We start from the raw sequence: 16,437 nt of genomic DNA, 5'->3' as shown, positions 1-16,437 counted from the left end.
GAGTAAATATCTTTATTATTCAGTGCTTTTTCCTGGGTTTCTCCCTAACTGCTAAACAGCTGTGTTTTTATATTTTCTGTAACTAAAGCAAGTGAACCTCTCCCAAGATGACACGCAGCGAAGATGAGGCGTTTTAGTGCTCCTTGGAGGCAGAGCAGCCAAGGTCGGCTCCGCGCTCCCCAAACCGATGATGTTCTATGCAGTCTCACCACATCGCCGTTCGCTCTCCCATGCAAAGAGCTGAAGAATATATTAGACAGAAGTGGTCCTCGAGGAGTGCCGGTGTAATCCTTCGTGGTGTTCAATACTGACCACGTGCTGCACGTCCCTCTCAAATTTTATTCAGCTGATTTCTGTGTTTGTTACAGCATTCCATCCCTTGCTCCATTACTCGGGTGGTTTTCTGGTAGTCTTATTGACAGTACTTTGTCACAGAGGCTTTGAAAACCCGGACAATCGAACCTAATCCTTGGGGATTCTTTTCTCCCTGAAGAATTTTAGGGCGTTGTACTATATAGGAGAGGAGTGATTTTTTTTACTTATCAGTATGGTTTTTACCTGAGGAGTTATCATTTCTTGTTTGGTTTTATTTGGTACAGAAGCAAGTTTTACAGGCCTCATATTTTCAGGATCATTCCTGAAAACATTCTGGAGTCAGCCTACAATATTTTTCCCTCTTCACCTACTGGTGTACACATCCAATTTTAAGGTTGATTTATTTTTTAACAACTTCAGTACCTTCAGGTCCTCAAATAATATCCTGCCTTGGTGATTCATGATCCTCTGAGGATAAGAGATGTGATATGGGAGCTTTCAGATGATTTTACAAAGTGGGTAAAATTGCCAAGTTACAGGGAGAGCCGTATGGCGAAATGACACCTAGGATGGCTCTGACAGCAGGGAGGTAAATGTGTGTTCCCACCATGGGGGCCCAGAATCCATCACGTCCCCAGGGGGGAGGCTGAACTCCTTCCAGCACATCCCTTTGCCAGCTTCCATAGGAAAGGTGAAGTCAGGCATCATTTTCACGCATCATTTTCACGTATCTATTTATTATGTGGGCAGGATTTAGCCTGAGTAGAGACAGAGCACATGTGTTCTGATTAGGGCTGCATAGAAAATAAATCAGGTGTGATCCTTGCATTGTGCAAGACCCAGAGATGGATAGTTTGCTTTGTCACTTTCTGTCTGCGAGCAAGAGTAAGAAAAATAATTCTTCCTTTCCCTTTTGCAATTCTAACAAGTCCGTGCACTTAGCAGCAAGAGAGACGATGAACCACATTCCTCGAGGGGTTCCCTCCAGATCCAGACATAGGTAGGCAGAGACTCATTAGAGATGCCTTGGTGAGTGGGTGTAGTGAGCACACATCTTCCAGGATGTGTTTTTAAAAGGTCTGTCTGAGGTTAATGCTGCACTAGATCTCCTCTTTTGTGCTAAATTAGGATAATATTTGAACAGCCTTCTTGCTAATTTCATTGTTAATTCCAGTGTTTGTCATCTACCAGTGATGTGTCAAATATCCGTGTGTTTTACTGACTGTATCCATGGTGCAGGATGTGGAATGGCCTGTTCTATCTCATGTCTGTGTAACCTGTGTGTGTGTTGTTGAACACTTACAGGTGAATGTAAGGATTAAGACACACAGATAAAGCTGCAGTGGGTAGGGCAAATAGCTAATGGAAAAGACCTCTAAGATCATCAAGGCCAACCACCCATCTACCTCCAATATTGCCCACTGAGCCACATCCCTACAGCTCCTGAAGACCTCCAGGATGAACCTCCCCTGGTGCAACTTGAGGTCCTTCCCTCTCATCCTATTGAATTCCCCCATTTTTATCCTCAGTTCCTTTTTCAAGCATCTTGCACCGAGGTTTCCTTCTGCTGAGAGCTGGATTGATGCTGCTTTGGTTATACTGTGGTTTTGTTTTCTAGACCGTCTCATTTTGTTGTCTCTTCCGAGTTTCGCATCTGTTCAGACCCATCTTTTGCTTCCTTGAGGTCACACCTCCCCACAGGTTAGAAGCAGCTGTATTGCTCCTGCACCTGAAGAGTGTTTCAAATGAAATTGTGCTCAGCAGTTGTGCTGCCAGCACACGTTTTGATCCCTGCATCCAGGGACATCTTGTTATTTCTACAGTATTCTCATCATGACTTACATTTAAAGTATTGGCAGGGCAGCACTGGGTGCTTTGCTGCAGTGTTTGGCTTGGGGTAGGAGATGTACCTGCGAGGTGGCAGTGAGCACGCTGGTTTGTTCTGTTCAGGTGCCGTGTTAGCTTCCAAAGTTAGGTAATTTCTAAAACTGTGTAATATTTTTTTTTATGAACAGCTTTAAGTAGAAGTCATTAGGCACTGTTGTTCAATCTTAATTAACTGTCCTCCTTACTGAATTCTAGCACAGCAAAGAGCGACAGCACTGTGGGAAGAAGAAACATCTAACTAGATTTAAAAAAGGATAACTGGATTTAACACTTAATTAGAACACAGGACCTGTGGCAGCTCAGGTATCACATTGCCTTCTGGGAGCCGGGGCTTTGGGGAGTGATGTCTCACTTCCCAGATTACTGCAGTTAAGCTGTGTGTGCTCCATGCATCCAGCAGTGCGTGCCCTTGCTTCATTCACAAGGGGCTGCTTCTTGCAGGTGGGTCTCCCCAGCAACAGCAAGGTGGGAATGCAAGATGTATGAGCAGATTTTTTGCAGGCTTCGTCTAGCACATACCTGTAGCACTGCTGAATAAGGAACAGCGGTCAGAATGGCTGTGCAGACAGCCACAGTGCACACCCTGCTCACTGGGGTGCAGTGATGGCTGGGATGCATCACCGTTGTCCTGTCCCATTGCCACTGGCAGTGTCACCAGTGAGAAAGGCAGCACGTGCTCATGGATACTCTCAGCCTTGTGGGGAGATATCTTCCCTGCAGGCCGAGTGGAGCATCATGGCCGCATCTGTGCAAAGAGGAGGGATAAAGCTGTGTGTGTTTAATAGGAGAGACGGGAAAGGTTAATGTCCTTCTAGAACGTCGTTATGCTGAAGGGAAACAGAGTTACAGCAAAACTGTAATTTGAAAGTCTTGGAGAAAATAACGTAATCAGAAAATGGATTTAGAGGGTGTTGACGTACATGATTACCCAGAAGTGGTTTTTAGGCAAAATGAAGTTGCCTGGAAGTCTTGTCAGAATTAGACCAGGAATATTCTATATTTGGCTTCTGATATTTAGGAAAAAAGTTCTGGAAGCAACAAAACTGCAGTGGGAAGGCTGGGTGATGCTGTAACACTTCGGGAGGTCTCACTGATGCGTGGATGAGCAACTTGGGGAGCTGGCTGAGCCCTGCTGGGAAATGCTTCCTTTTCAAAGAGCTGCCAGAGCTGCCTGCTGAATGTTGGGCAGCTGGGAGCACACCGGAGGCTGCAGCAGCGGGCTGAGCACCTCCCTCCTCATATCAAAACAGGGCTCATTGAGTTGCATGGACACAACCCCTGGCTGTCAGCATTGCCAGCAAACAGTTCCTTTTGCTGTACCTCGGATCCGTTGCTCCTTCGACCCGCACCATTGTCTGACCATCACAAAACAATTTGGTTTCTTTAACTTGGCTTTTGAGCCAGAGCAAGAGCTTAATACAGCTCTTTGAAGTAATTTTTACCTCCATTCCTGCCGGCTAGATTAGTCTGCAGATAATGCTGGGAGTGAATAAGAGCCTGAGCTCCGAGGGAGCTGGAACGTAATTACAGTAGATGAAGGGTACTCTCTGCAGCTCCTCCAAGAGTGCTGAGATTAGACTGTAATCATTGTTTGTAAGCAGACAAGAACGAGGGGTAATCAGCCAGGCAGCCCTGACACGTTATTCCAGGCATTAATATTAGCTTCCTGAAGTAGCTCATCAATTCACACTTATCTGAATCTGCTGAAATCAACAGGTCCTGCCTTCCCAAGGCACGAGCTGCGGTGGGAGTGCGCACCGGGTCAGTCTCACTGTGCAGCAGGGACCAAGCAGGTCTGCAGGAGCCTCGCAGGGCTCTGAGCTCTGCAGGGAGAGCAGCTGCTGCGCTCCCTGCTTGGCTACAAAGAGATTGGTTAATGCAACACCAGGACAAAGCTCTGAAGCTCGCAGCCCTTGCTGGTAGGTTTGTGTCCGTGGAGAGCAGCAAGCTGGATGTGCTGGGCCGGGGAGAGGAAAGAGATTGTTTTCTTCTTCAGCCGTTGTCTTTAGCCCGCAGAGCTGCGGCAGGAGGGAACGTGGTGCTGGGAAGGAGTGGGAAAGATTCCTTTTGGTTTTGAAGAGAATCCTTGTGAGTGTGCTTGGTGCTGCATGAATCCTGTCCCTAATTATAAAGCCTGCGTGTCCCGGCGAGCGCAGCGAGAACATTGAGTACAGACACAAAGCTAACACCGGGCAACGAAAGGCTTGACGTTTCTCTGATGTGAAACAAGAAGAGAAGGAATGAAAGAGCTTGCAAATCCAGGCAGAAATCATTAGGACAGCGAGTGAGAGTACTTGTAAAAGCACTGGTTTCTGCGGAAATCTAAAGGAAGAATTAGGGATGAGAGAGGAGAAGCTCTGGTGTGAGCCATGGGTAAGAACGTGGTCAGCGGTATCCCAGTAAAACTCACAGCTGTTTGGGGTCATTTGGGATTCAGAAAACACGAAGCGTTTGGTAGGACCACTGTGGTGTGAGAGCACTGCAGCCCTCACTGCTGAGCCCTTTTGCTTCCATCCGTTTGGGAATAAATCTCCAACCAACTATCGATCGTATCTCTCATGGTGCTTTATGTACATTAGTTATGTGCTTGTGCTCTCTAATGATGCTGCTGCTCTGACAACTCACTAAATATGACATGGCTTCGTGGGTGGTATTGCTGATTCTTCAGTGGTCAGAGGTTAGCTGCTGTTATTATTAATGACACGACTGCTGGCCCTCGTGTGAGAAGTAAGCAGAGGTGGAAGCTGTGCCTGGAGAGCTCATGGTCAGAAAGCAACACCTGGAGGAACAACACGAGCTAAGGGTGCGCACAGCATCATGAGTTCCCATGTGCGGCTGCTGGTTCGTTTGGCTTGTTCATTGGTGGTGGAGGAAGGCTGAGAGTGAGGACCAGGGATGGAGTCTGGCTGTCACTTCCAGCATTGTGTCGCTTCCTCTGCAGGTGGGCATCTGGGAAGGCTGGAAGGATGTGGGGGTCTGCGTGGACTGCTCCCAAAAAGCTCTTAGAGGTGGGATGTGCAGCCGTGAATTCACTGAGATAGACTTTGTCATCAGTCAAAAACCGGAGAGGAGAAGCTGTCTAAACTTGTAGCGCATGTGCTGTATTTCTCATTTAGATATATATATTTTTGTATCTAAGGGATCTTTGTGCAGCCAAGCTTGGGAATGAGAATAGCCCTGTTTGCTTTGGTGGGAGCAGCTGATAGGGCACAGAGGGGGGGTTGGCTGACGAGTATGTGGTTGTAGAAACAAACTGTTTTCCTTGCTCCTGCTGCTGCTTTGCGAAGGGACTGAGGCATGTACCCAGCCTCAGAAGGCTGACCGTGTGCCTGTCGTGTCTCTTAAAGAATGGGCGGTAGGGAGAGTAAATTCTTGGGATGAAGGGAGATTACATCTGTGGGTGACATTCTCTCCATCCAGCCACGCTCATCCCCATCCATGTCACACGGAGATGCTGTGCCTATCTGGAGATTGGTGTCAGCATCACTTCTGATGGATTATTAATACTTCCCAAAGCTGTAGTAGGCTGTATAATAAAAGTAATAAGCGTCCTGGTGCCCGGCTGCACGACTGGAAGATTTATTGCTACAAGCAGCAAAAAAGCAGCTGGGGAAGTAGAGGGCTTGCTTGAAGAAATTTTAATATCACAGGTCCCAACGTTCCAGGTCATCTTTACCAAAGAGTTATCAAGTTAGGAGGTCTGGTGGGAGCAGAGAGACGATGTTATCGATGCTGTTGTAGTGGAGGCTGTGCCAGCGCTTTTCATATAAACCTTCTGTTTCCAAATGACTATAAATAATACATCCCCATAAATAGATCCTACCTGGGGGGTAAATACTTGACTTTGGAGGGGGTGAACAGCTGCACCTCACTTTTAACCTACATAAAACAAGGGACGGCGTTATTGCCATATTCGAGTGTTGAGAATTGCAGATGCAATGTAAAAATAACAATATGCTGTGAGATAATTTTATTTGCCATCTGGTTGTGAGCTGTCGGTTATACTCGCATCACGTTTTCCGTGGCTGTGAAGTTTCTTTGCTTTGAAATGAACACAAAGGTTCCCATCTCGTACCTTTACTCCAGGATATGCAAATTGAAGAGAAGTTTCTCATCGAATCAAGTCTTGCAAATCTTGTTGGAAAGGGAGGGATGCTCTCAATGCTGGGATGCTTTGGAGAAGTTTCTGCATCTGTTTTAGTGGTGTGTAAAAGCAGATTAGCCAAAAAGACGTAATGAATGCGTGAGGCATCTCTGTGCAGTCACAATGAACTTTTGCAGCTGGGCACTGGGAAATGAGCGTGAAGTCAAAGTGCAGCTTTTCCCTTTTCAGTTGTACCCCAGAGAAATAGTGGAACGTGGCTGTGTAGACTGAAGGGGGATGGAAAAAGGTTGTTTTCCATCGTGCTGAATTATCTTCTTCTGATGTGCATTTGAAATTAAACCAATCGAGAGGAGTTGCTGGGAGAGCTGGTGGCACTTGTCCTCATCTGGTAAAGGGATAGACTGCCTGGGCCTCCCTTCTGCAGCTCTCAGCTCACTTGGGGATTTAGGAGGGACTTGCAGACCATGGAGGCTTGATCCTATTGCATATGAGAGCTGCAGGCCTGACTGCACCCACAGCCTGTGCTCTGCAGGCTGCAGATGGGCCGTGCCACAAAACAGGGCTGTCCCTTCACCGCACCCCAGCAGGGTAAGAGCCCATCCCCACACTGCCAGCCCTGGGCATTGCTCTGCACACATCAGCTGCTCTGGGTTACTGAGCTGCTGCAGTGGCTCCGCTGCCTGCTCCCACCCTGAGCTAATCACTTTGCAAAGCTTCCAAGGTACGCCAACTCCGTGTGGCAGCTAACAAGCTTAGCTGAGGAGTTCTGCCATCATCCTTCCCCAGAGCTAATCAGCTTACCCTTGCTCCAGAGCTGCCGGGCTGTGGGTTGCAGCAGCACTAGGAGCCACTCACACACAGGTTTGCCACATCCAGCCATAATTGCATGCCTAGCATTTGAGATAGCAGATTTCAGCAGCACTCTCTGCTTTTACTGGTGCAGGGGGAAGGGCTGAGTGGTACCAGCTTTGCACGGGAAGGGTTGCACAAAGCTAAAGGTGGATGACCGTGGCAGGGCTGGGAGCTGCAGCCGTGGTTCTGCAGCATGTGGTGCCAGCATAGCTCATAATGCCCTCACCTCCCAGTGCTGCAGCTGGAGGCTGCACCTGCATACCTCTGCTAATTGTAAATGGGGTTACAATGTGCTCGCTGGGGGAAAAAAGCACTTTATCCTTTTCACTCATTGCCTGAAAGCGGGTGGAAAAGAGTGACGGGCAAAGAAGTGCTGACGATAGGGATCTAAAATGCTGACTCTGCATTGGCAAACGTCCCAACGATAAATAGAATTTTTTTTCCCCTGTGTTTTTCAGCTGTTACAATGGCAGGGGACAGGAGCAGGTAACAGGTCTGCCTGAAAGTTGGTGTTAGGTCTCAGTATGCAGTGGCTTAGCAGCATCCCCGTCCTTAGGTGCCATATGAGGGAAAGCTTTATGGAGTTACCACGAAATGCATTGCTGCATTTCCCCACTGTGCTCCATCCCTGTGTGCAGCAGCTCGCTTGGCATGGCACGACAGATGCAGGGACAGCACAGCTGCCCGGAGCTCTGAGCAGCAGCACAGCCAGCAGGGCTTTGCCCAGGAGGAGCAGCCGGGCTGTGAGTGCAGCACAGGGCAGTTGTTGACTTGGGAACGCCTTCTAACACGTTGATCAGTTCCTGCATTGTTAATAACGGGATTAAAAGGAGGTTTGTTTTGACCGTACCCCTTTCTCAAAAGAGAAATGGAAATGACAGAACTGCCATTTACAGATGGGATGCTGTTGTCTGTTCTAATTTGCATTAAGTTCTGTGCTTCGGCTCCCCTACAGCAGTAGTTGCGCAGGTTAATTAACACACATGTTGTGTGAAAATTAAAGGACTTTTTTTTTTCCTGTTGAATCTCTCTGTTGTTCTCCTCCTGAACAAATAGCAGCGCCCTTTCTTCCTTTGTTATGCTCTTCGTATGTCATAGACATCTTTTATGAGCCTCTTGTTGTCTCCTTCTACAGGTTTCTCAGAATCTCTAGGTTTAAAATGGAAGCCCCTTTCTTTCCTCCCTAGTGCTTTTCAATGCTCTCCTGGGCCTATCTTAAATAAAGCACACAGTACTTCAGATAGATAAAAGCCACTAATTAAAGAAGTTGCCTTATTGTATTTTCCCGACTGCTCCCTGTTGATGCTCAGTGCTGTCCGGTGCTGCCTGCTTTCCCACTCACCTCACCCATCACACTGCCTTCCCCAAAGGCATCTGCTGCCATTTCCAACTCCTTTCAGAGCGATTTGAACTATTTAAATCTCCATTAACATATTTAGTTAATCAAAACACCCATTATTTCACGTTACTTTGGATAAATTTTACCTGCTGATGGGATACCTAATCAGCAAGGTGTCGTTCGTTTCCATTCTACCCCCTTTCATCCTCAGCAGCCCCAGTGACACAGCAGCAGGTGCTGTGCTGGGAGGCACCATGTAGGAACTCACAGCTCTGCCTGGAGCAGTGCTTGCCAACCTGCTGCCATGCATGGGCTGCTCTTCCTGCTGGCCTTTGTCACTCGCTCCAATGTAAGGATGGCAGTGCTTGGTGTGCTTTTCCTTTCCTAAAGCTGTTTATTTTCTGGCTTTTTTGTGATTTTTTTTTTTGTGTGTGTGTGTGAGGGTTTCTATTAGAAATGTTGGGAAGGTCTACAAAAACACTTCCAATGGAGTTTCTTTACCCTGCTGTTTTGTTAACTCTCGGAAAGAGCACTGCCAAATCACAGAGGTGTGGTTATCCTTTGCTCTGAGCAACAGCAATCCTTTTCCTTCCCATATTAAGTTGCCACGGAAGATTTTTGCTTGTATTTGATAATTTTCTTTACTCATTTTGCTGGCACAGGGGCATGGCTTACCAGTCCAACTTGATAAGCTCTTTTTTTTCCTAAAGAAAGAGGTTTGCTAGATGAGAAAAAATGCACTGCTGCTCCCCAGGATGAGCAGCAGGAAGAGCCTCCTGTGTCCCCCTGGGACAGCCCTGCCTTGGGGCTCTGGAACCCAGGTGCTCTGCATGGACCCATGTCCAAAACAGCAGGGAGGGGACCTGGCCACCCTACTGGAGGAGAGGTGCAGGACTTGCTTTCCTTCGGTCCTACACATCCGAGCTGTTGTATTTCGTATTGAGACCCAGGGAAGTTGGGCAGCCCTTCAGAGCACTTTAGTTTGAAAGCAGGTTGGGATGCCATCAGCACAGGGATGCCAGTTTATGTGTCTGGAGTGAAGAGTCCTGGTGTTCTGCGTGGAGGTACCAAAACTCCTGGTGTTCTGCACGGAGGTGCTGAGGAGGTCAGCTGGCACTCAGCCCCGGCGGCAGATTGCTCCTGTTTTGCAATCTGGAGCCAGGGCTGAAATAACTGCAAGCACTCACTGCCATGCATCCTGCAGAGAGCAGCGAAGGAGCTGTCCAGGCAAACATTTGGGGCTGGAAATTTCTGGGAAGGGGCTATAGAGATGGATTTAGAGCTCTGTGGCAGGTTGTTCTCGTGCATTAGATCTCTGTCAATGTCTGCAGCCTTGCACGTGCATATAATGTGAGTGTGGCTATGCAACCATCACCAAGTAATCGTGCCTTATTACTATGCTATCCTTTAATTGCGTAGGTTGTTGGAATACTTCTGGAGCACTTGGCCATGTGAAGTGTCAGGCTGGTCCTTAAAATCTGTATCAAGTATTCATAGCTGGTGGGAAGCAGAGCTGGGGTGTGCGGTTTCTGTCCTGGCTTTGGTATTTCTCTCTGCTCTAGCAAAGGTCCCACTCCCAGGGCTGGTGGGGAGCAGGCTGGGCTCAGGCTGCAGGATGACTGCTGCTTGTGTGTGCCTGTGCCACCAGCACTGAGCAGTTGGGGCTGGGGTGGCTTTCGTATTGTGTGAGTGTAATTAAAAAGATCAACGATGCCGGTCTTCTGCCTCCCCTCTGCTCGTGTTAGGAACAATAGCGCTAAATGATGATTGTAATTCATTACAAATGCACCCTAATTAAATTACCCATCAGTGGCTGCGAGATTAATGATACCGACCCCAGTTAGAACATGATTAAAGTTGGGCTTGTCAAATTTTTCAGTTATTATATGGAAGTTAACAGGGGGAAGGGACAGGGCAGAGCGGGGTGCCATGGGATGGCACTCAGGGAGCTGTGGCCAGGGCCAGTATGGCTGCACTGCTTTGGGCTTTGCAATGGAAGAGCCCCTGCAGGGCCCTGGGGAGTCCATAAGTGGGGCTGCACCCTTATTGGGATGCTGTCCCTGTGGTGGTAGGGCAGCAGCAGGGCCACGTGGGAGATGTGGCACAGCAAGGAGCTGAGCCTGGGGCTCCCAAAATAGGGCTTAATTCTGAGCTCTATTTGTGGAGCTGCTTTGCCTTTCTTCTTCTTTTTTTTTATCTCTGTATTTCTGCATGCAGAATAGCATCCGGTACTTCTTAAATCTGTAAAAATAGTAGGGAAACACAGCAGATGACACAAGAAATAGTACTAAATACAACAGAGAGTCAGCTTCTCTCTTCCTTAGAGAAGTTTTGTACTACAAACGGATTTCAGCAGCAAATATTTACAAGGGGAAGACAACTCAACAACGTGTCCTTGCCTCCGGTGAAAGAAGAGTGCAAAATCCAGGATGTTTTTGTATTGGGAAAGAAAAACAAGGCACCGGTATACCTCGTCACACAGCTTTGGGATTTTGCTGCCTCTGTATTGATGGAGATGCGTTGCCTGGAGGTGTTCTGCCCAGGTGAGGGTGGGGAACAGCAGGCTGGATGCATCTGGGTGGTGAGAAGGGAAAGGAGTGGAGCCTCAGCATAGGGAGCATCTCTTTGAACACCCTCGGACAGATTGGCTGTGCTTGGCATCAGCTCTTCTGTCATTATCTGGCAAATAAGCAAGAAGGAATCTTTTTTCAAAGCAATTTCATTTTCCAATATTGTACGTGCTGTCCTTAAATGCCTTCACTGATTGGGTTGCTGAGGCCCATCCAGAAATGGGCATTGTTTACCAGTTGGGGCTGCACTCTTAATGGATCTTTTCAAACTCTTTTTTTGAGAATTAGGTTGAATGTGCCAAGTAGAAATAAATGGAGCAGTGCTGTTGATGTGCCCTTTATGTCAGTGGAGTGGACCTCATTAAAGCATTGTATACGGCAGCTCAGGGCTGGACCAACAGAAAGAAATGGAGTTCCTGGAAATGAGGATAAACCAAGGGTCAAATAAGATGTGTGAGGAGGAAGGCATCCATCCGAGGCTCCATCATTCTGGCTGCGCTGCGTTCCCACTGCCAGATCCCTGCTGGGATTTGGGTTTGTGTTGTGCAGGAGGAAGCAGTGAGGGCGCTGGCACAGCCAGCACTGAGCTGAGCAGCCCTTCCTCTCCCAGGCTGCGGAGTCTCGGGCAGATGGCACTTATTAGCTGTGCAAACGTAATTAGTTCACATCAAAGTTACTGGAAGACATTTCTCTGGGGAATGGATGCTTACCAAGAGGTTCGAACCCTGCTTGGAGAAAGGGAGATATTAATATTGAATGTAGTCATCGCTGGGTTTGGATGACCTTGCTTCTGTTGATAAAATGATGCATTTTCCAGGTTTTTGCACGTTCTTTTCAGCAATGCTGTTACTCGCAATGGTTAAGTGATTTCCCTGGGGGAGGTGGGGACGAGTGAACTCAAAGAGCTTTCCCCCAGGAAGTTGTCTGCCAGCTCCACCTCTTGCTGTGCTGGAGCTTGGCTGTGTGTTCTAGAGCCAGCTAGGGAGGCCAGCAGGAGCACAGACTTCCCATGGCCACGTGAACACCTGTATAAAGGAGAGCAGCCAGCTCAGCCATCAGAGTGACCTCACCACCAGTTTTGGATAACAGGGGCAGATTCGAGAAGCTGCATTGGAGTTCTGTGGCCTAGTTCTTCTTCTCTGGAGGATTTTCTGACCTGCCTGCATAGCCTTGAAGCTGAATATTGTTCTGCTTGTTACCGCCCTAAAAAGCTAAATGTGTTTTTTCCTCTATTTTTTTTTTCTTTTTTGGCAAGTGGTTACGTGTGTTTTTATTTAGGACACAATCTTTTTGTCTTTCTGCTTTTTCCTTTCCCAACCAGCTCCTGCAGAAAAGGTTGTTAGGATTCAGGGGAATAGCTGACTCACACGGGCAGTTCCTGAGATGTTCCTGTATAACTGAGCCTTTGAAAGGGAATTTTCCTGTAGGCATTGCAGGGAGAAATAGCTCTGCTCATTCTGATACAGCCACTGGGGATGTCGGTGGGGAAGAAATGTCCTTTAGCTGAGGAGTTAGGGGGGAAACTGGGGAGTTTCTCCGGTGCTGTAGTCAGTGGTTTGAATCCAGCCCTTGCAGATGGAGCTGAGGAGGCATTGCTTCCTGACCTCTTGGTCAGTGACTCACGTGAAATGGGGTTGGGTTTAGTCCAGCTGTCTGCGGATAAGCTGTTTGCAGAAAGCAATCAGTGTATCTGGCATGGGCACGCACCCTGAGCAGCCGGCTCAGCACAGGATGAGGATGCAATGATGTCAGCGAGACCAGGCTGCATTTCCCCAGGTCCTTGCTTTTGGCTCTGATCTACTGCCTTGGTGCATCTTGCAGCTTCTCTGTGGTGTATCTCCACCCTCTCAACGTCCTGGCTTCCAGCTGGTGCCACAAATTGGAGGGGATGAAATCTGGAGAGTTTTGAGTCTGTGGCATGGTACTGAGCCTGCTTCTGATGCAATCTGAAGTGCACATTCACAAGGTTCATGTCTCTTTGGGTCGTGTCCCATCACTTCTTCAGGGCTGCCTGCTTCCATGCTGTGGCACCCCCTGGAGCAGCTCTGGAACACTGCCATTCTAGAGAGGCAGAGTCGCTGTCTCCAGAGGCTGATCTCTCTGGGATGGAGCTGAGAGGATCAGGTGAGCTGTGGGTGTCACTCCCTGCCCTGGTCCTGCCAGCTCATGGGTGATGCTTCTTGGTTACGCAGCCATCAGCAGATGGGCACTGAGTTCAGCCTGATTAGTCCTATTCAATCAGCAGGGCTAAGGCAAAGTTGCTTCGTGTCTCATCCCATATGGTGGCTCCTGCTGTCACCGTTCTTGCAGGAAAAGCTTTGTGCAGGCTCCTGGTCTCGAGTTCAGCCCATATTCTTCTCAGTGAGTAAAAGCCAGTGGTGGAAATGCTAGAGCTTGTCAGGTGTGTGTTGTACCCAGTGAATGACACAGGACATTGGTTCTGCAGCCACGTGGAAGCCGGCACTGCTTAATCCCCGTGGCTGCTCCCTTATCACAGGGCAGGGACAGGATCCCAAGGGAACGAAGTTGTCCAGGGGCCAGGCTGTGCCTCAGGTCTGTGGGCAGAAAGGCAAAAATTAATGAAAATTAATTCAGAACAGATGCCTGAATGGTCACTTGGTGGCTGAGGAAGGAATGGGAGGACTTAACCGAGGCAATTTGGGTGACTCCAACTTGGTCATCATGTCTTCTATTGGAAAAGATCACTGGGAACAATCTTGTACATGTAATTACTCCCCTCCGTGATGTAAATTCTTCCATTTTTCTTAACCCCAGCAACAGGCTGAGGATCTTGCTTGGTAGAATTGTACAACTGTACATGTTACACAACCAGCTCTCAGGGAGGGCTGAAGTGTTTGGGGTTGGTGTATCCCATCCTACAGGGAGATTTTGGTAAGGTCTGGCTGGTCCCATGCTGTCCTAGGGTGCTCTGGCACATCAGAATGGAGGAGTCAATCCTCCATTCTGTGGATCTGTTAATCACCTGTGGCAGTTTGGGCCTCTGGTTAGTTTAGCAATGCAGAAGGATGACGAGGGGCTGGCACAGCCCCATGAAGCAGAGCACAGCTGATCTGCTGAAGAGGAACTGCTGCAGGTGGAGCTGCTTTTGTCTTCGTGGTTGTTGCCACGTGCTCTCTCTGATCAATTGGATGAGATTGACATAGATCCAGTTTGCTTCTTCCCTTCCTCTGTGATTCCGGGCTTATTAGCGCTGACAGTTATTTATTTGTCCTTAGTTGTAGGCTGAGGCGGCTTTATGGAGAATGTGGGAAGCATGTCTTTTCTAATTAGACCACAGTCTGTTGTCTGTCTGCCTTATGGGCAGGACACAGCATGCTGCTTTGCAGTTTATGATAGCAGGAAGCCCTGGATGCAGGAGGTCACGCTGGGATTGTTTCTGAGAGGTTTTACAGCAGCAACACGCAGCATCGGCGTTCCTGAGACTAAGCTGGAAACAAAAGCCCATCGTTTTTATTCTCCTCTAATTTCCCCCAGGGAAGCACTTAAATTAGATAGGGGCTCGATGTGGGGCGGTCGGATCTGAGAGCAAGCAGGCGATGGCAATCTGGTGTTGCAGGAACTTCTTCCGACGTACTTCCGTGCCCCCTCAGCAGGAGCCAACACACGGAGCATCCCGGCTCTGGCAGGAGCTGTTCTCAGGTGTACTGCTGCAAGTCATGAAGAAGGAACAGCAGCTCCATGGAAGCTTGCACCTTTCCTTTCCCCAGCGTGGTTCTGATGCAAAGTATGTGTTATTTCACAACTGTGAGACCAGGAGCTTTGTACAATCTGCTAACTTCTGTAACAAGTGAAAGGTACCGTGCCTTGCTCTTTCAGTTCAGTGGAGTGATCTTCTTGCATCTTGCCTGACAGCAACAGGCAGGACCTTGTGCCCAGCAGCCCCTGGTTCCTTGCTGGCAGCGAAGGAGTGAAGTTTGTTCTTATTCCACTGGGAAGCCGGGGTGGAGAGGCAGTTGCCGGCAGCATCTCCCTGGCCTTCCTCCTCTGAGTTTGACTGAGGACAGCACCCAGCTGTGCCTCTTCCATTTGCCCCTGCTTTTAGCAGAGGGGACTGTAACGAGCCGTGTTCGTTACCCTGAATCGCAGGGTTTGGTGACTCTTTAAATAGCAGCTTTCCTCTTCCTTCAGTGGCTGGCTCAATGCCCAGGGAAAATAGTGGGTTGAGACTTTGAAGCAACAACTTTCGTGGTTTTTTTTTCTGCCACAGTGCTTTCAAACTGTATGTCTGTTTAGAAACATTAATCATTGTAACTGCTGGGTGAAAATCTGCTGCCTGTCTTTACTCGTACCTGTGCAAGCAGCCGACAGCAGCGAGCTGCTCTTTCTGTGGGTGATTAAGAAGGAGAAGGGCTAAGCTTCCTGCAGCTGGCTGTATCTTTTATTCTCAATTTGCTTCTCTATCACTTTAAGTTAGAGATACTCTTAGCTATTCTGTTGCAAACTCGCCTTGTGCTGTGATCTTTTCCGCGGCTGCAAACTGTGCAGGGTTAGGCTGGGTTAGTGGAAAACTAAAGTAAAAGTCGGTCAGAAGGTTTTGCATTTAAAAGCACCGTTGTCTGAGACAGCCACAGGCACAGCACGCTGCCAGGAGGGGCTGCGTTGCCTGAGGGTCTGCCCTGCACAGGAAGCATGGAACTACTTGCAGCTCTTCGTGTCTTGTGGTGTTTTTGTGAGAGTGAGAGCAATTCTTGACAAATATTAATGTAATTACACAGTAGCTATTGAAAGCCTCTCCCCCCAGATTTGACAAAACATGGTTGGTATTTGCATCTCCTTTCCAACCCACCCTGGAATCGCTAAGTGGTGTTAACAGGGGCCGTGTGATTAATAGCGTGATGTTTCAAAGTGTTTTCCAGGCAATAAGTACCTAATCCAGTTCGATTCTTATAGGGAAAAGAGATCCCTCTGTATTACTTGTAGCATTTTAATTTAGTAAATCCCTAAAGAATCCCTGAGAGGCAAAACAAATCGGTACCAGGTGCCAGCCAGCCTTCCTGCACATCCCGGGTGCCAACCACGTGTGCTGCTCCCCGCTGTCCCCACACCCAGGTGTTCCCTGCAGGTGACGAGGGGAGCGTGGCCATGCGGCTGGGATGCTCCTCATGCCATGTGCACGGCACGCGAGGCGGCTCGCCGGCTGCTCCAGCACAGTCTGTGCCCAGATGGTGGGGAGCTGCTGAGCGCGCTGCGTTACCTGGGGCACCACGGAACACCTGGTTGTGACTTCAGAAAGAGGGTTGCATGGGTGACTGGGCTCACACAAACGGTTCTGACTGGTGCAGTGACACGCTCCTGGATGTGGATGAGCATTCACGTAAACCAGGCGCGGGAGAGGAGATCGTGGCTGT

General features: G+C 48.6%; 1 protein-coding gene and 1 long non-coding RNA gene across 10 annotated transcripts in view; one reads left to right on the top strand and one right to left on the bottom strand.

The window, feature by feature from the left end:
• Positions 1-16,437, top strand: part of MAD1L1 (MAD1 mitotic arrest deficient like 1) — a 320,017-nt gene that overhangs the window by 255,832 nt on the left and 47,748 nt on the right. The gene's annotated exons all lie outside the window — the stretch shown is intronic.
• LOC121106834 lies at positions 8,938-16,243 on the bottom strand. Of its 2 annotated transcripts, XR_005839960.2 has the most exons (3): positions 16,065-16,243; positions 13,718-15,314; positions 8,938-13,623 (listed from the first exon to the last, which is right to left on the bottom strand). It is a non-coding gene; the product is annotated as an uncharacterized LOC121106834 (long non-coding RNA). The 2 variants fall into 2 exon arrangements; XR_005839959.2 differs by having other exon boundaries at positions 8,938-15,314.

Source organism: Gallus gallus, chromosome 14 (genome assembly GCF_016699485.2).
Source record: "Gallus gallus isolate bGalGal1 chromosome 14, bGalGal1.mat.broiler.GRCg7b, whole genome shotgun sequence".
Taxonomy (NCBI): domain Eukaryota; kingdom Metazoa; phylum Chordata; class Aves; order Galliformes; family Phasianidae; genus Gallus; species Gallus gallus.
Note: the sequence above shows the minus strand (reverse complement) of the source record. Positions and strands in the feature narration are given on the sequence as shown.